This window comes from Triticum dicoccoides, chromosome 3B (genome assembly GCF_002162155.2).
Source record: "Triticum dicoccoides isolate Atlit2015 ecotype Zavitan chromosome 3B, WEW_v2.0, whole genome shotgun sequence".
In the NCBI taxonomy this organism is placed as follows: Eukaryota; Viridiplantae; Streptophyta; class Magnoliopsida; order Poales; family Poaceae; genus Triticum; species Triticum dicoccoides.
This window is the reverse complement of record NC_041385.1, coordinates 428,056,035-428,074,656: the sequence shown is the minus strand read 5'-3', so window position 1 is coordinate 428,074,656 and position 18,622 is coordinate 428,056,035.

Sequence of the window (18,622 nt, the reverse complement as noted above, 5' to 3'; positions counted from 1 at the left end):
TAATTACAGACCGTTTGGATACAGAGTGGTTCTTAATCTCCTGGTGGTCGAGTGAGTCTTCATGGTCGAGTGTCTTCGAGTCCGTCGAGTGGAATCCCTCTTGGTCAACTGGAAGGTAGTTTCTTCTGAAGATGTCCTTGGGGAGGGTACTTTGGACAGGCCCGTGACCCTACCCTAGGTACATGACTTCATCATTCACCGCCTCTAGTTCGTTCCTGTCCGCGTCTACAACGTCATCCTCCGGTTTGTGCGTTCTCCGCGGCGCTGCCGTCAGTCGTTGTCAACATGCTCAACAAACGAGAGAAATCTGGAGAGGACTATACGTCGCGAGGCTGACAGTCGGGACCTACCAGGTCCATGGCCATACGCAAGCAAGTGACTCATTTAAAAATAAAGCGTCCTCCTAATTGTATATAGTATACTGGTGTTGGGGCCCACGAGTTTGTCAGCCTAGTCAATAAATGATTTTTTTACAACAAAGATAGTCATCGGGGAGCTATTTTTTGGGGGTATCGGGGATCTAGCAGGTATCACATTTTTCAGAGGGCGAACAAGTATCAGCTCGGCCTAGGTTATGTTATTTAACATGCGCATCTGAAAGTGCAACTAATCCGTGGGTAGTTTTGGTAATTCATAACAACATATAGCTCATTGAACTAATACTCTTTCAAGGTCAATATTTCAGAAAGTTCATTGATTGGTATGGCATGGATTAGAGATGTGGACCCCTCAAAATGCTAAGGTCTCATATTGGCAAAAGTTCAAGACTCTACATTTTCATTTTAGTGATCCAAGATCACATTGAGTCTATAGGAAAGCCAATACTATTAAAGGGGGATGAGGTCTTGCTTAATGGCTTGCTTGCTCAAAATGCTTAGTGATATGCTCCAAAATCCCTCAACCACTTTCTCATTTCCACATATGTCCTAAACCTAAAGTCAAACTCGGCCCAATCGATTTGATCTATCCGGCGCCACCGAGTTCACTTGACATAGCCATATCCACAAACACTAATCAGTTCGGTCTCACCGATAGAGATCTCGGTCTCACCGAGATGGGAATGCAAACTCTCTATTTCCCTTCGTAACATTTTGGTCTAACTGAAGTGAGCGATCGGTCCCACCGAGTTGGCATTGCAAACTCTCTGTTTCCTTCCCATAACGTTTCTCTCTAACCAAGATGAGCGATCGGTCCCACCGAGTTCGCCTGACCAAGTCTCTGTTTGCTTATTACTGAAATCGGTCACACCGAGTTCATGTGATCGGTCTCACCGAGATTAGGTTTTGCCCTAACCCTAGCGCATCGGTCTCACCAAGTTTATGTTGTTGGTCCCACCAAAATGCCTACGTTCACATTTTGAACCCAGTCGGTCTGATAGAGTTTAACCATTCGGTCCCATCGAGTTTGGGAATTTGTGTGTAACGGTTAGATTTTGTGTGGAGGCTATATATACCCCTCCACCCCCTTCTCCATATTTGAGAGAGCCATCAGAACGTGCCTACACTTCCACTACTCATTTTCTGAGAGAGAACCACCTACTCTTCTGTTGAGACCAAGACATTCCAATCCAACCACAAGAATCTTGATCTCTAGCCTTCCCCAAGTTGCTTTCCACTCAAATCATCTTTCCACCATAGCGAAATCCGCGCGAGAGAGTTGAGTGTTGGGGAGACTATCATTTGCAGCACAAGAGCAAGGAGTTGATCATCAACATACTATCTATTACCTTTTGGAGAGTGGTGTCTCCTAGATTGGTTAGGTGTCACTTGGGAGCCTCCGTCAAGATTGTGGAGTTGAAACAAGGAGTTTGTAAGGACAAGGAGATCGCCTACTTCATGAAGATCTACCCTAGTGAGGCAAGCCCTTCGTGGGCGATGGCCATGGTGGGATAGACAAGGTTGCTTCTTCGTGGATCCGTCGTGGGTGGAGCCCTCCGTGGACTCGCGCAGACGTTACCCTTCGTGGGTTGAAGTCTCCATCAATGTGGATGTTCGATAGCACCACCTATCAGAACCACGCCAAAAATCTTCATGTCTACATTGTGTTTGCTCCCTCCAAACTCCTCCCCTTTACCTTCATATGCAATGATTTACATTCCGCTGCTATACTCTTAGAAGTGCATGTGTAGGTTGATTGCTTGACTTGTATTAATTTGCTAAAATCTGCCAAGATATAAAATTAGGAAAAGGCTAGATTTTTTATTTGGTCAAGTAGTCTAATCACCCCCCTCTAGACATACTTTAGATCCTACAACATCCCATGACATACCGAGACCGTGGTTCCAACTTAATTTTTTGAGGTCCATCATGTATGTACCGGCCTATGGACCTCCCAGCCTAGGTTTTAATTTTTTTCTTAAACATCGGTAGCCTAATTTATTTATTTTTAACAAAACGCAGATCTCTCTCTATTTTTCTATGTATAAGAATAAGAATGTCGGGTCCAATTTATGTTTCCCCTTCTAACCACATTATATATATTATTATTATTATTATTATTATTATTATTATTATTATTATTATTATTATTATTATCCTATATTTAATAGAAACGTATATATACATTATAAAAATAACCCACGTCTTATCAATTTATAAAAATAAATGTTTAACAGAAGTTGGCAAGGAAAATCGTGGTTAAGGCAACGAAAATCCTGGTGATTGCTCACAAAAGTTGCAAAGAATTAAGGACCAATGTAATAATAATGTGCTCATTTTTATTTTGAGCAATAAATCGCTAATTAGCTAATTTTATATATAATAAAATGTCCAACTCCCGTTTATTTTTTATACTAATTGCATCGTCTAACCTATCATTATATTTACAACAAGCCCAGCAAATTCATGTATTTCAAGAAATTGCAAATCTATTGTGATTTCTTAGAAGAAAATTAAATGGGCCGCATTGACGCTATATTGTTTGTTCACCCAGCTAGCAAATTGACTATAAATTCTAGAAAACAAGGGTTAAATATGTGTCTCCCAAGAAAAGGGTTAAATATGTTCCGCATTTTTGTAGGCTGACATGTGTGCCAATAGTTCGAAGCCTACGCAAGGCGTCGTCAACTTAGTCAACAAATGATTCTGACATCCACAACCATTGGATTTATATCTTGCGGTCGGCATGCATCTTCAATCTCTCGACTTCTTCCTTCAGTGCCGCCTGGACCGCCTGCTCCGACCTTCGGCGGTTAGCGGCTCTGCTTAGCACGCATTGATGTCTACTACACAACCTTCTTCTTGTAGACGTTGGTGGGCCTGCAAGTGCACAGGTTTGTAGGACAGTAGCAAATTTCCCTCAAGTGGATGACCTAAGGTTTATCAACCCGTAGGAGGCGTAGGATGAAGATGGTCTCTCTCAAACAACCCTGCAACCAAATAACAAAAAGTCTCTTGTGTCCCCAACACACCCAATACAATGGTAAATTGTATAGGTGCACTAGTTCGACGAAGAGATAGTGATACAAGTACAATATGGATGGTAGATATAGGTATTTGTAGTCTGAAACTATAAAAACAGCAAGGTAACTAATGATAAAAGTGAGTGTAAACGGTATTGCAATGATAGGAAACAAGGCCTAGGGTTCATACATTCACTAGTGCAAGTTCTCTCAACAATAATAACATAGATAGATCATATAACAAGCCCTCAACATGCAACAAAGAGTCACTCCAAAGCCACTAATAGTGGAGAACAAACATAGAGATGATGGTAGGGTACGAAACCACCTCAAAGTTATTCTTTCGGATCGATCTATAAAAGAGTTCGTACTAGAATAACACCTTAAGATACAAATCAACCAAAACCCTAATCTCACCTAGATACTCCATTGTCACCTCAAGTATCTGTGGGCGTGATTATACGATATGCATCACACAATCTCAGATTCATCCAACCAACACAAAGTACTTCAAAGAGTGCCCCAAAGTTACTACCGGAGAGTCAAGAACGTGTGTCAACCCCTATGCATAGGTTCCCAATGTCACAAAACCCGCAAGTTGATCACCAAAACATGCATCAAGTGGCACATGATATCCCATTGTCACCACAGATAATCACGGCAAGACATACATCAAGTGTTCTAAAAAAAGAGTCAATCTGATAAGATAACTTCAAAGGGGAAACTCAATTCATCACAAGAGAGTAGAGGGGGAGAAACATCATAAGATCCAACTACAATAGCAAAGCTCGGGATACATCAAGATCGTGCCATAAAGGGAACACGAGAGAGAACACGAGAGAGAGAGAGATCAAACACATAGCTACTGGTACATACCCTCAGCCCCGAGGGGTGAACTACTCCCTACTCGTCATGGATAGCGCTGGGATGATGAAGATGGCCACCGGTGATGGGATCCCCCTCCGGCAGGGCGCCAGAAAGGGCTCCCGAGAGGTTTTTGGTGGCTACACAGGCTTGCTGCGGCGGAACTCCTGATCTATCTTCTGTTCTGGAAATTTTACGATACGTAGGTTTATATGGGTGAAAGGAGTACGTTGGTGGAGCTACGGGGGCCCCACGAGGCAGGGGGCACGCCCTAGGGGGGTGGGCATGCCCCCCACCCTCGTGAGCACCTCCCGTATCTTCTGATGTGGGGTCCAAGTCCATCAGGTGGTTTCCTTCCAAAAATAACTTCTCCAGTTGATTTCGTTCCGTTTTCACTCTGTTTGATATTCCTTTTCCTCGAAACTCTGAAATAGGCATAAAACAGCAAATCTGGGCTGGGCCTCCGGTTAATAGGTTAGTCCCAAAAATAATATAAAAGTGGATAATAAAGCCCAATATTGCCTAAAACAGTAGATAAAGTAGCATGGAGCAATCAAAAATTATAGATACGTTGGAGACGTATCACGCATTGCTGCGAAGCGCTACCCCATCGCCGGCCAGCCTATCCCTCCAGCCCTCCACACCTCATGTTATTCTCCACTGACTGCAGCCCCACGCCACACCAGAGCTGATTAACCCTCATACTCCTCTCCATCTGCGACTTCACTGTCGCGTCTTCCCATCTCCGGCTAATTCCCGTCTGATACGTCTCCAATGTATCTATTGTTTTTTATTGTTCCATGTTGTTATATTATCATTCTTGGATGTTTTACAATCATTTTATAGTCAATTTATATCATTCTTTGGTACTAACCTATTGACATAGTGCCCGGTGCCGCTTCCTATTTTTTGCATGTTTTTTACATCACAGGAAATCAATATCGAACAGAATCCAAACGCAACGAAACTTCTTGAGGATTTTTTGGGCCAAAAGACATCCAGCGGGCCAAGGAAGCACCTGAGGGGAGGCCCGAGGGGGGCAGAACCCACCAGGGCGTGCCTGGGGGGCGGGCGAGCCTAGGTTGGTTCTGCCCACCTCGGGTGCCCCTGAACCTCCTCTTTGCTCTATAAATACCCCATATTCCAGAAACCCTACGAGAGTCGACGAAAATCAATTCCAGCCGCCGTAGAGTCCAGAACCACCAGATCCAATCTAGACACCATCACGAAGAGGTTCACCACTTCCATTGGTGCCTCTCCGATGATGCGTGAGTAGTTCTTTGTAGACCTACGGGTCCGTAGTTAGTAGCTAGATGGCTTCCTCTCTCTCTTTTGATTATCGATACAATGGTCTCTTGGAGATCCATATGATGTAAGCCTTTTTGCACTGTGTTTGTTGGGATCTGATGAACTTTGAGTTTATGATCAGATCTATGTTTTTATCCATGACAGTTATTTGCGTCTTCTTTGATCTCTTATATGCATGATTCCTTATAGCCTTGTATTTCTTCTCCGATATTTGGGTTTTGTTTGGCCAACTTGATCTATTTATCTTGCAATGGGAAGAGGTGCTTTGTGATGGGTTCGATCTTACGGTGCTTGATCCCAGTGACAGAAGGGGAAACGACACCTATGTATCGTTGCTAATAAGGATAACAAGATGGGGTCTGTTTCTACATAAATAGATCTTGTCTACATCATGTCATCGTTCTTATTGCATTACTTCGTTTTTTCATGAACTTAATAAACTAGATGCATGCTGGATAGCGGTCGATGTGTGGAGTAATAGTAGTAGATGCAGGCAGGAGTCGGTCTACTTATCTTGGATGTTATGCCCATATAATGATCATTGCCTGGATATCGTCATGATTATTTGAAGTTCTATCAATTGCCCAACAGTAATTGTTTTCCCACCGTTTGCTATTTTTCTTGAGAGAAGCCACTAGTGAAACCTACGGCCCCCGGGTCTCTTTTCATCATATTTGCCTTCGTGATCTATTTTCCTTTGCATTTATTTTCAGATCTATTAAACCAAAAATACAAAATTACCTTGCTACAATTTATTTGTTCCATGATCTATTTATCCTATCTACCACTTTTACCTCACGTTTTTTGCCTATCTTGAGGCGCCGTACCCTAAAGGGATTGGCAACCCCTTCAACACGTCGGGTTGCGAGTATTTGTTATTCGTGTGTAGGTGTTGTTTACGTGGTGTGAGGAGGTTCTCCTACTGGCTCGATAACCTTGGTCTCATCACTGAGGGAAATACCTACCATCGCTATACTACATCATCCCTTCCTCTTTGGGGAAATACCGACGTAGTTCTAGAAGACATCAAAAGAATTTTCTGGTGCCGTTGCCGAGGAGGATCTTCAACATCAACCAGGTTCCTAATCACAAATCTCATCTCCTCGCAATTTACATTATTTGCCATTTGCCTCTCGTTTTCCTCTCCCCCACTGCACAAAAGTTTGCCATTTTATTCGCCTTGTTTTTCGTTCACCATTTTTTTGTCAGATCTGTTTTTGAGTGCAATCTTGTTGCATAGTCATCATGACTCAAGAGAACACCAAGTTGTGTGATTTTTCAAATACCAACAACAATGATTTTATTAGCACTCCGATTTCTCCTCCCGCCACTAGTGCAGAGTCTTGTGATATTAATACTGCTTTATTGAATCTTGTCATGAAAGATCAATTTGCCGGTACTCCTAATGAGGATGTCGCGTCCCATCTTAACACACTCATGGAATTATGCGATACTCAAAAGAAAAATGATGTGGACAATGATGTTGTGAAGTTGAAATTATTTCCGTTTTCTTTGCGAGATCATGCAAAAATTTGGTTTCCTTCTTTGCCTCACAATAGTATTGATTCTTGGAACGAGTGCAAGGATGCTTTTATCACTAATATTTTCTGCCCGCAAAAATTATTTCCCTTAGAACCCCGATCATGAATTTCAAGCAACTTGAACATGAGCATGTTGCACAATCTTGGGAAATGATGAAATTGATGCTAAGGAATTGCCCAACTCATGGGTTAAATCTTTGGATGATCATACAAAAATTTTATGCAGGATTGAATTTGTTTCTCGTAATCTTTTAGATTCCGCCGCGGGGGGTACTTTTATGGAAATTACTTTGGGTGAAGCGACTAAATTGCTAGACAATATTATGGCAAATTACTCACAATGGCATACCAAAAGAGCTCCGACTAGTAATTTGGTAGAAGAGATAAATTCTTTGAGTGAAAAGGTTGATGCTCTTATGAACTTGGTTGCTAATAAAATTGATCCTATTGATTTCAATGATGTGCCATTGTCTACTTTGATTGAGCAAAATAGTGATGCCATAGATGTGAATTTTGTCTCGCGAAACAATTTTAATAACAATGCTTATAGAGGTAATTTCAATCCTAGGCCTTTTCCTAGCAATTCCTCTAATAATTATGGTAATTCCTATGGTAATCCTACTTATAATAATAATAGAAACAGTTCTCATCTTGAGAGCAATATTAAAGAATTTATCAATAAAGTTGAATGAAATTGATGATTTGTCTAGAAGTGATGATAGAATTTCTCATGATGTAGAAACTCTCAAGATGAAAATTTGTGTGCCTAAAGTTGAAGATCAATTAAAGCTATTTATGTTTCTATGGATGAAAGTAAGAAAAGAACCGCTATGCTTAGAGCTAAAAGAGAATTTTTAGAAAGAATGTTTTCTTTTGATTACTATCATAAAAGTGATGAAGATCTTAAAATGATTGCTGTTTCTTCTATTGATTCTTTCTTTAGTAAAATTAAGATTGATGAAAAAGGGACGGGAGAAGAGTCAACTTTAGTTAGAAGGCGTCCCTATGATTCGGAGGGTGAAAATCTTGTTGAGAAAATTGATAAAAGTGGGTTTGAAGAGGTCAAGAATTTAACTAGTGATGTGCCCACTATTTTGGATTACAAAGACTTTAATTATGATAGTTGCTATTTGGTTGATTGTATTCTTTGTTGCAATCCATGATAAATTCACTCCATGCTTATGAACAAAATAGAGCTTTTACTAAACATATTGTTGATGCCATGATGAAAGCTTTTGAAGAAAAGTTGCAATTAGAAGTTTCAATTCCTAGAAAATTGCATGATGAGTGGGAACCTACTATCAAAGTCAAGATTCAAAATTATGAGTGTTTTTCTTTGTGTGACTTGGGTGCTAGTGTTTCTACAATTCCGAAATCTTTATGTGATGTGCTTGGTCTTACCAATATTGAAGAATGCTCTTTAAATTTGCACTTAGAGGATTCTACTATTAGAAGGCCTATGGGAAGAATTAATGATGTTCTTATTATTGCAAATAGGAATTATGTGCCCATATATTTCATTGTTCTTGATATTGATTGCAATCCGTCTTGTCCAATTATTCTTGGTAGACCGTTTTTGCGTACTATGGTGTCGTGATTGATATGAAAGAAGGCAATATTAAATTTCAATTTCCACTTAGGAAGGGTATGGAACACTTCCCTAGAACAAGAATTAGGCCACCAAATGAATCAATCATGAGGGCACCCTATGGATCTAGAAGAAGAGATGACAAAACTTAGATCCTACGCATTATGCCTAGCTAGGGGCGTAAAACGATAGCGCTTGTTGGGAGGCAACCCAATGGATAAAATTTATTTTTGCTTTTTGCTTTCTATTCTTGTGTGCTATAACAATTATGCTACTGTTATGTTTGTGTTTTTGTGTTTTGATTAGTGTTTCTACCAAGCAAGGACTTTGCAAAGATTTGGGTGAAAGTTGATTTGATCTTGCTGAAAAACAGAAACTTTTGCGCTCACGAGATTATTTGTCATTTTTAACAGAAGAGTTCTTTCGAGTTGATTATTTTTGAAGAATACTATTAGACAAATTTCTCACGTCCACAAATTTATTTCCTAATTTTTGGAGTTATATAAGTATTAGAAATATTCAGATTGCTACAGACAGTTTTTTTGACAGATTTGGTTTTCTTTGTGTTGTGTGCTTGTTTCGATGATTTTATGGTTTTATTTGATGAGTTTTGGCCATACAAAAGTTGGAATACAGTAGATATAATGCAAAAACAAAATAGAAATAGTTTTTCAACAGTACTTATAGTAGTGGTTTGCTTTCTTATACTAACGGATCTCACGAAGGTTTTGTTGAGTTTTGTGTGATTGAAATTTTCAAGTTTTGGGTGATCTTATGATGGATGAAGGAATAAGGATTAGCAAAAAGCTAAGCTTGGGGATGCCCGAGGCACCCCAAGAAATATTCAAAGAAGTAGCAAGAAACTAAGCTTGGGGATGCCCCCGAGTGGCATCCCCGCTTTCTTCTAACAACCATCGGTATTTTACTTGAAATTATATTTTTATTCGTTACATTTTATGAGTTCTGCTTGGAGCGTCTTGTATGATATGAGTCTTTGCTTGTTTTGCTTTGTGTTATAAGTCTTGAATCCTTGCTGGACACACCCTTTTAAGAGAGCCAAAAATTATGCTATGCTTGCTCCTATGCTTCACTTAAATTTTTAGAGCCATGGGTTTGCTCTAGTGCTTCACTTATATCTTTTTGAGCATGGTGTGCTTTGTTATTTTTGAAGAAATTCTCTCATGCTTCACTTAGATTAATTTGCGAGTTAGTAAATCTTTAAGAAATTCTCTCTTGCTTCGCTTAGATTATTTTGAGAGAAAGAAAAATTATGCTCATGATCTTCACTTAAATTTGTTTGAGCTTATCAAAAGCAACATATGAAAATAGTCCCAAAGTGATAGATATCCAAGGAGGATATAATAAAAACTTTCATGAAGATCATTGGACAAAATAAACTTGATTCTTAGTAATGGTTTTGAGATATGACGATATGATATGTGAGTCATGTTGATGAGTAATTGTGCTTTAGTAAGAATATTGATGTTAATGTTTGTGATTCCCTATGCAAGCACGAAAGTTAATAGTTATGCAATGAAATTTATATGCTACTTGTGGTGCATTATTCGGTGTTACTTATGCTTAATGCTCGGGTACGAGATTTTTCGCTTTTCGGTTGGTCGCTTCTCAATCTTTTTGCTAGCCTTCATTTTTGCACTAAGTATGATCACTACTTGTGCATCCAAAACCCTTTAAACCAGTTTTGCCATATGAGTCCACTATACCTACCTATATGCGGTATTTCCATGCCGTTCTAAGAAAATTTGCATGTGCCATCTCTAATTTTCAAAATAAATTTCTCTTCTGTGTGCTCTACCGCTCGCGGGGCGGTGAAGGTGAACAATATTTCCCATGTGACATGTACTATTCTCACGATGAGTGTTTATTCACTTGTCATTGCACGAGGGTACATCAAAGGTATTAGGGATGCCCAGTCCCGAAATGAAAAATGAATTTACTTTACGTTGTCAAATAATAAATTCCTTGGAAAGTGTTGGTATGGAGGGCAACCATGGATTCAGTTAGCCATGGAAAGTGAAAGTAATGGTGGAAAAAGGAATAAACTTTATTTTCTGTTTGGGAACCGCCTAAGATGTACTCCCTCCGAACAAAATTACTTGTCATCAAAATAGATAAAAAGGGGATGTATATAGAACTAAAATACGTCTAGATACACCCCCTCTTATCCATTTTGGTGACAAGTATTTCCGGACGGAGGGATTATGAAGCATGGAAAGTGTTGGGATCTCTAAGTCGTTTTCATTGGTGGGAAAAGTATGCCTCTCAAAAATATTTTTATCTCTCAATTTAAGCTTTGAGCTCTGGCACCTCTACAAATCCCTACTTCCCTCCGCGAAAGGCCTTTCTTTTACTTATGCAATTTTTATTTTGAATTTGAGTCTCCATCTTCTCTTATAAAGCACCAACTAAGGGGAACTATGATCATATTTGAGCATTAGGTGTAGCTAATATTCGAATGTGTTCCATGAATGGATCGATGATTTAGCATAATGGGCCAGGGATAACTTGCTTTAGTGTTGATATTTTGAAAGACATGATTGCTTGTTGATATGCTTGAGTATTAAAGTCTTCATGTCAAAACTAGACTATTACCTTGAATCATATAAAAGTCCATATGTCCATGCTATAAAGAAAAGAAATGTGATAACAGATTAGGCAGCATTCCACATCAAAATTTTGTTTTTATCATTTACCTACTCGAGGACGAGCAGGAATTAAGCTTGGGGATGCTGATACGGATCCAACGTATCTATAATTTTTTATTGTTCCATGCTATTATATTATCATTCTTAGATGTTTTACAGTCATTTTATATCATTCTTTGGTACTAACCTATTGACATAGTGCCTAGTGTCAGTTGTTGTTTTTTGCATGTTTTCCACATCGCAGGAAATCAATATCGAATGGAGTCCAAACGCAGCGAAACTTCTTGAGGATTTTTTCGGGCCGGAAGACATCCAGTGGGCCAAGGAAGCATCTGAGGGGAGCCTCGAGGGGGCATCACCCACCATGGCGTGTCTGGGGGCCTAGGCGCGCCCAGGTCCAATCTAGACACCATCGTGGAGGGGTTCACCACTTCCATTGGTGCGTCTCTGATGATGCGTGAGCAGTTCTTTTTAGACCGACGGGTCCGTAGTTAGTAGCTAGATGGCTTCCTCTCTCTCTCTCTCTCTCTCTCTCTCTCTCTCTCTCTTGATTATCAATACAATGGTCTCTTGGAGATCCATATGATGTAAGCCTTTTTGCGATGTGTTTGTTGGGATCCAATGAACTTTGAGTTTATGATCAGATCTATGTTTTTATCCATGAAAGTTACTTGAGCCTTCTTTGATATCCTATATGCATGATTGCTTATAGCCTTGTATTTCTTCTCCGATATTTGGGTTTTGTTTGGCCAACTTGATCTATTTATCTTGCAATGGGAAGAGGTGCTTTGTGATGGGTTCGATCTTATGGTGCTTGATCCTAGTGACAGAAGGGGAAACGACACATATGTATCATTGCTAATAAGGATAACAAGATGGGGTCTATTTCTACATAAATATATCTTGTCTACATCATGTCATCGTTCTTATTGCATTACTCCATTTTTCATGAACTTAATAAACTAGATGCATGCTGGATAGCGGTCGATGTGTGGAGTACTAGTAGTAGATGCAGGCAGGAGTCGGTCTACTAATCTTGGATGTGATGCCTATATTATGAGCATTGCCTGGATATCGTCCTGATTATTTGAAGTTCTATCAATTGCCCAACAGTAATTGTTTTCCCACTGTTTGCTATTTTTCTCGAGAGAAGCCACTAGTGAAACCTACGGCCCCCGGGTCTCTTTTCATCATATTTGCCTTTGCGATCTATTTTCCTTTGCATTTATTTTCATATCTATTAAACCAAAAATACAAAAATACCTTGCGACAATTTATTTGTTCCGCAATCTATTTATCCTATCTACCACTTTTACCTCACATTTTTTCCCTATCTTGAGGCGCCGTACCAGAAAGGGATTGACAACCCCTTTAACACCTCGGGTTGTGAGTATTTGTTATTTGTGTGTAGGTGCTATTTACGTGGTATGAGGAGGTTCTCCTACTGGTTCGATAACCTTGGTCTCATCACTGAGGGAAAAACCTACCGTCGCTATACTTCATCATCCCTTCCTCTTTGGGGAAATACCGGCGTACTTCTAGCAGACATCACCGTTCGGGGCCTCACCGTGATCCACCGCCTTGGCGTGCTCGGCACAACGTGGTCAAAATGGTCAACAAACGAGAGTCATCGGAGGAGGACAGTACATGGAGAGGCTAACAATGGGGATGCACCTATTCATGGACGCATGCATGCAACTAGCTCCTTATTAGGCAGGAAAAATATTATTCCTCCCCGTGACAGCTTGCACCCACTAGCTACATCTTTGTACACAAGGAAGTGCCTCCTTATTATGTCAAAAACAAATATTCCTCCCCCTGACAGCTAGGACCCACCAGTTAGATCTTCGCACGCAAGGATTCTGACATGTGGGCCATTAGGTTGCCTACGGAAGGCTTTTTTAAATTAGTCAACCAAATGATTCTGACATCTGTAGTCATTGGATGTACATCCAACGGCCACCCACATGCATCTTCAATCTCTCGTCCTCTTCCTCCAGCATCAGTGGGACCTCTTGCTTCGGCCTTTGGTGTCCCACAACGCTGCTTCACACGCCTCGATGCGAAGCGCTACTCCACCGTCGGCCAGGCCATCCCTCCACCCCTCCACCCCTCATAGTATTCCTCGTCGACTGCAGCCCCAGGCCGCACTGAACCAGTCAGCCCTCGTACGTTGTACTCCTCTCAGGCTACGACTCAACTGCCGCATCTTCCCCATCTCCAGGTCGTTCTCGTCCGGGGCCTCGCCATCATCCACCGCCTTGCTGTGCTCGGCGTTGTGTTGTCAACCAACGAGAGTCATCGAAAGAGGACTGTACGTGTAGAGGCTAATATCTAGGACCCACGAGGTCCATGGTGGCACGTCAATGAGTCGCACGCAAGGAAAGTCCCTCCTTATTAAGCGGAAAAAATTGTTTCCTCCCGATGACAGCTGGGACCCACCAGCTACATCTTCGGACGCAAGGGAGTGCCTCCTTCTTCCCTGTGGCAGTTGGGACCCACCAGCTATATCTTCACACGCAAGGATGTGCGTCCTTATCTCCCTGATAGTTGGGACCTACCAGGTCGAAGTGTACGTACGATTATCTTTCAGGTCGCAAATGTGTACGTACATGTTGGTCGATCCATATCTCTGTAGCGATGAACCATGTCCGAGTAAGTAGCAGCACGTGTCGTAGTTGAGACCCCGACCTAGCAGTTCAGCTAGTCCCGTCTAAATCGTGTACATGTACGTATAGCCACAGGGCAAAAAATACGGCCATGTACATGCATACGTCATACGGGCGTGGTCTTGAACACGTAGTCGCGCATACGGACGGTAGTGACGGCGTCCCGTTCATCGACAGCCAACCGACTAGGTTGGAACTGAGGAAACAACATTGTATTTATCAGGAGGCAACCGACTGGGTCGGAATACGTCATGTTCATCGGGAGCCAACCGGCTTGGAAGGAACAACTGAAACGAGGCCTGGCGTACTACGGAATGCAGAAAATGGCCTTCTGTTCGACCGCCTACGGTCGAAACAGGATCCTATTCACAGGGAGAGGTTTGGCGTACCACAAAACGGAGGAAATGGACTTCTGTTCGAGCTCCTATAGTCGAAACAGGGTCTTGTTGATCGGGAGAGGTGTGGCGTACCGTGAAACGAAGGAAACGGACTTGTGTTGGAGTGCCTACGGTCGAAACGGGGTACTATTCAGCAGGACGGGTGTGTCGTACCACAAAACGGGACTCCATGGGATACTATCCATCCACCGTCCACTGTCTCGCTCTAGCCTCCATGGGCTACTGTACATCCACGGCCGACTTCCTCCAGCCTCCACATGCTTCTACTCATCCACCGCGTCTTCCTCCTGCCTCCACCAGCTACTGTTCATCCACGGGATACTGTTCATACGGCCTCCACCGGCTATTGATCAACCAGCCATATATGGGGTCTTGTTCATCCACCCCCAACCGGCTCAGGTGTGGCGGCCTCCTCGGGGTCCTGTTCATCCAGCGGCAACGACCTACTACCATGGGGTCATGTTCATCCAACTCCCAACAATGGTCACTGTTCATCAAGAGGCAGATTCGATTGGCTTCAGTTAGCAGCAGTAGCGAGGAAATCGCTCGGGTTCTGTCAGCAGCGAAGGAATCGCTCAGGTTCTATAAATAGCCGAGGGATCGATTGCTGCGGTTAAGTAATGTAACTAGTGCAATCGCTCGGGTTCAATAAGCGAACGCCTCCCTCGGGTTCAGTTGGAGCCAATGCCTCGCACACGTACATGCGCCTACGTACGAGAGAAACACGCAAACCATAGTGCATCACTCGCCCCCGACCACCCACCGTAACCAGGAACTCCGTGAAAATTTCCTCACCCTCACTTCTACCACAATCTTTATGTCATGAACGGCCCAAAGAATGTCATGCAGGTGCGTCCCCGGCCCACCCAGGACGAAAAGCCCACTTTGTTTCATGGTTTTTTGTCATAGAAGTAGGATCCCACCACATCTATGATGATATGTGGTTTTGTCACAATTATCATCATAGAAGTGTCATAACCATGACAAGAAAAAAAATCTTTCGGGCTAAAATGTCACGGATGTGTCGTTTTTGTAGTGATAAACATATGTACGATGATGATTAGTGTTCGTAGTTGCTCATGCCATGCTTAATTAGCTAGGAGTGGATAATATGTTATCTTATGTGGCAACAAGCATTAGATTTATCGTGATGTAGTATGTTAGGATGGTATCCTCCTCTAAAAAATTCAAGTGTCTTGACTTGGCACATGTCCATGCATGTAACTAGTTCAATCCCAATATTGCCTCTATGATATTTATGTTCAGAGTGTAGATACCGAGAGCTCCTAATCCACGCTTTAAGCGTCGGTTGGCACTTCTGGCGCCCGCAAGCGACGGGAAGCGGGCCGGCCCAGAAATCTGTTCAAAAAGGGAAACAAAAGAAAAAAGAAAACATCAATTCTGGGAGAACTAGGATTCAAACTCAGCACCACTAGGTAAATAGCCTACCGGAATAACCACTTCACCAAAGTCGTGTTGTTCACAACAAGAAAACATAAGAAGTTAACCTTTGTTTGTCTAAAAACGTTAAATTATTGAAAAAAGAAAACAGAAAATAGGAAACAAAGTTCATTAATTTTGAAGAAAAGTTTACAAAAATGAAAAAAAAATCATCAATTTCGAAGAAAAGTTCATCGATTTTGAAAACAAATTCACAAATCTGAAGTTTTTTATCATTCAAAATATTGAAAAGGTTCATCAAAATTGAAAAAAGTTCATTGAATTTGAAATACAATCATCAAAGTTGGAAAAAGTTCATCGAACTTGAATAAAATTTCATCAATTTTGAATAAAGTTCATTGGATTTTATAAAAAGTTCATCGAATTTGGAAAAAGTTCATCAAATTTGAATAAAGTTCATTGAATTTAAAAAAATCATCAAATGTGAAAAAAAATCATCAAATTTGAAAAAACTCAAATGTGAAAAAAGGTTCATCCAATTTGATGAAAAAACTTCACGCATTCCAAAAAATAAAAAATAAAAAGGAATCACGATTTTAAAAAGTTTGCGCATTTAAGAAAATTGAAAACAAAAAGAGTTCTGTTTTTATTGTTCATATTTATCACATACAGGAAGGCATGTAGCATGTCAACTATGGTGGGTGAGTTGGTGAGTGCGTTCGATTTTCAGTCCTTAGCTTCTAGGTTCGAATCACGCTAATGCCTGCATAGTTTTTTTGGCTTTTTAACTAAAGTGCCTATAAGCAGGCACCCGTTTGCAGAAATAGTAAGAACGGGCGCCTACAGCGCTAAATAGGAAACATCGTATATACCCTCAGCATGCTCATGTTCAATGTTATTCAAAATGCATGATTATGACCGTTGTCCCTCTCTAGTTGGTCGCTTTCCAATCTTAGCCTTTGCTTGTCCTAAGCGAAAATGCTGCTTGTGCATCCAAATCCTTGAAATCAAAGTTATGCCATATGAGTCCACCATATCTACCTATATACAGTATTACTGTGTCGTTCCAAGTAAATTTGCATGTGCTATCTCTAAAACCTCAAATGAATATCCATTTTGTGTGCCCGTTAAGCTCATGGAGTGGTGGGGAAGAGCGTTGTCTTGTATGATAAATAATTTGCTCCTCTCAACGAGTATGACATCTACGTGACCTAATATTGTAAAAAGAGCTGATAAATGGGATGCCTAGTTCCGAACTAATTCAACAAATAAACATCACTCCTTTCAAGGGTATGTTGGTAGGCACCCGTGAATTTGGTTAGCCATAGTTAGTGGAAACACAAAGGTGGAGGGGGAGTGTTAAACATGGGAATCTCTCTCACACATGTTTATCATATAAGATGATGAAATTCTCGGTCGTAAATTGTTAACTAAAAGTACACCTCTAAAAATACAATCATCTCTACTTTAAAAAATGAGCTCTGGCACATTGCAAATCACTTCTTCCCTCTTCGAAGGCCTGTCTTTTAATTTGTTGTTTAGTCATCACCTTCTCATTAAAGCACCAATTTGGAGAGTGGTATTGTCATTCTTAGTTTAACATGCATTTGGTCTAATTAATGTTGGTTGTGAGCATAACTTCTTATACCCTGAATTATAATGTTTAGTCGATGCTTGAACTCCAGAGGTGCTCTGCATTTATTGTTTGCCTTGGAAAGAGCTAGTGAGATACCATTCTATAATATCGTATCATGGTTATTTTGACAAAATGTTGGTATTTGAGATATAGTATAATTGCTCGCTAGTTGATTATGTTATTGACATGAGTAAATGTGGTTGCTAAGTGTTATCGTATATATGTTTACTACTTTACTTCATGATCTTTGCTGAAAACAAGTTAAGCTTATATACAACAACAAAAGCAATGAATTTGAAAAGTTTTCTTTATCACTTTCAGCTTGTCAACTGAATTTCTTGAGGACAAGCAATGAGTTAATCTTTGGGGAGTTGATACGTCTCCATCGTATCTACTTTTCCAAACACTTTTGCTCTTGTTTTACCCCCTAATTTGCATGATTTGAGTGAAAATAACATGGACTGGTGTAGTTTTCAGCAGAACTACCTTGGGGTTGTTTTTTGTGCCGAATTTGTTTTTCTCAAAATTGGACAAAACTTTGTAGAGAATTATTTTGGAATAAATAAAAATACTGGAGTCAGAAACCACCGAAGAAGGGCCAAGGTTGGCCACATGGGCTGGTTGCGCGGCCACCACCCAGGCCGCGCCACCTGGCCATGTGGGCCCCTTGGACCTCCATCTGACCTAATTCTAGCGCTATAAATTCCATCTTCTCGAGGAAAAAATCAGAGAAAAAGTTTCATCACGTTTTACGATATGGAGCTGCCGCCACCTCTTGTTCTTCGACAGGAGCCCTATTCTCGAGTTTGTTCGTGGCTCTGGGGAGAGGGATTCATTGCCGTTGTCATCACCAACCCTTCTGCAACAACAATTTCATGATGCTCCTAGTGACAAGTAGTAATCCCCTTCTAGGCATATTGGAGGTAGATGGAGTTGGATGAGATGTCATATGTAATGATGTCAATTTGTTAGGGCTTGATCTCTAGTATCCACTATGTTCTGAGATTGATGGTGCTATGACTTTGCTATGCTTAATACTTGTCACTAGGGCCTGAGTGCCATAATTTCAGATCTGAACATATTTTGCTTTCATAAATATATTTGAGTTGTTAATCTTACCTGCAAGTTGTATACACCTCTTATCATTTTGA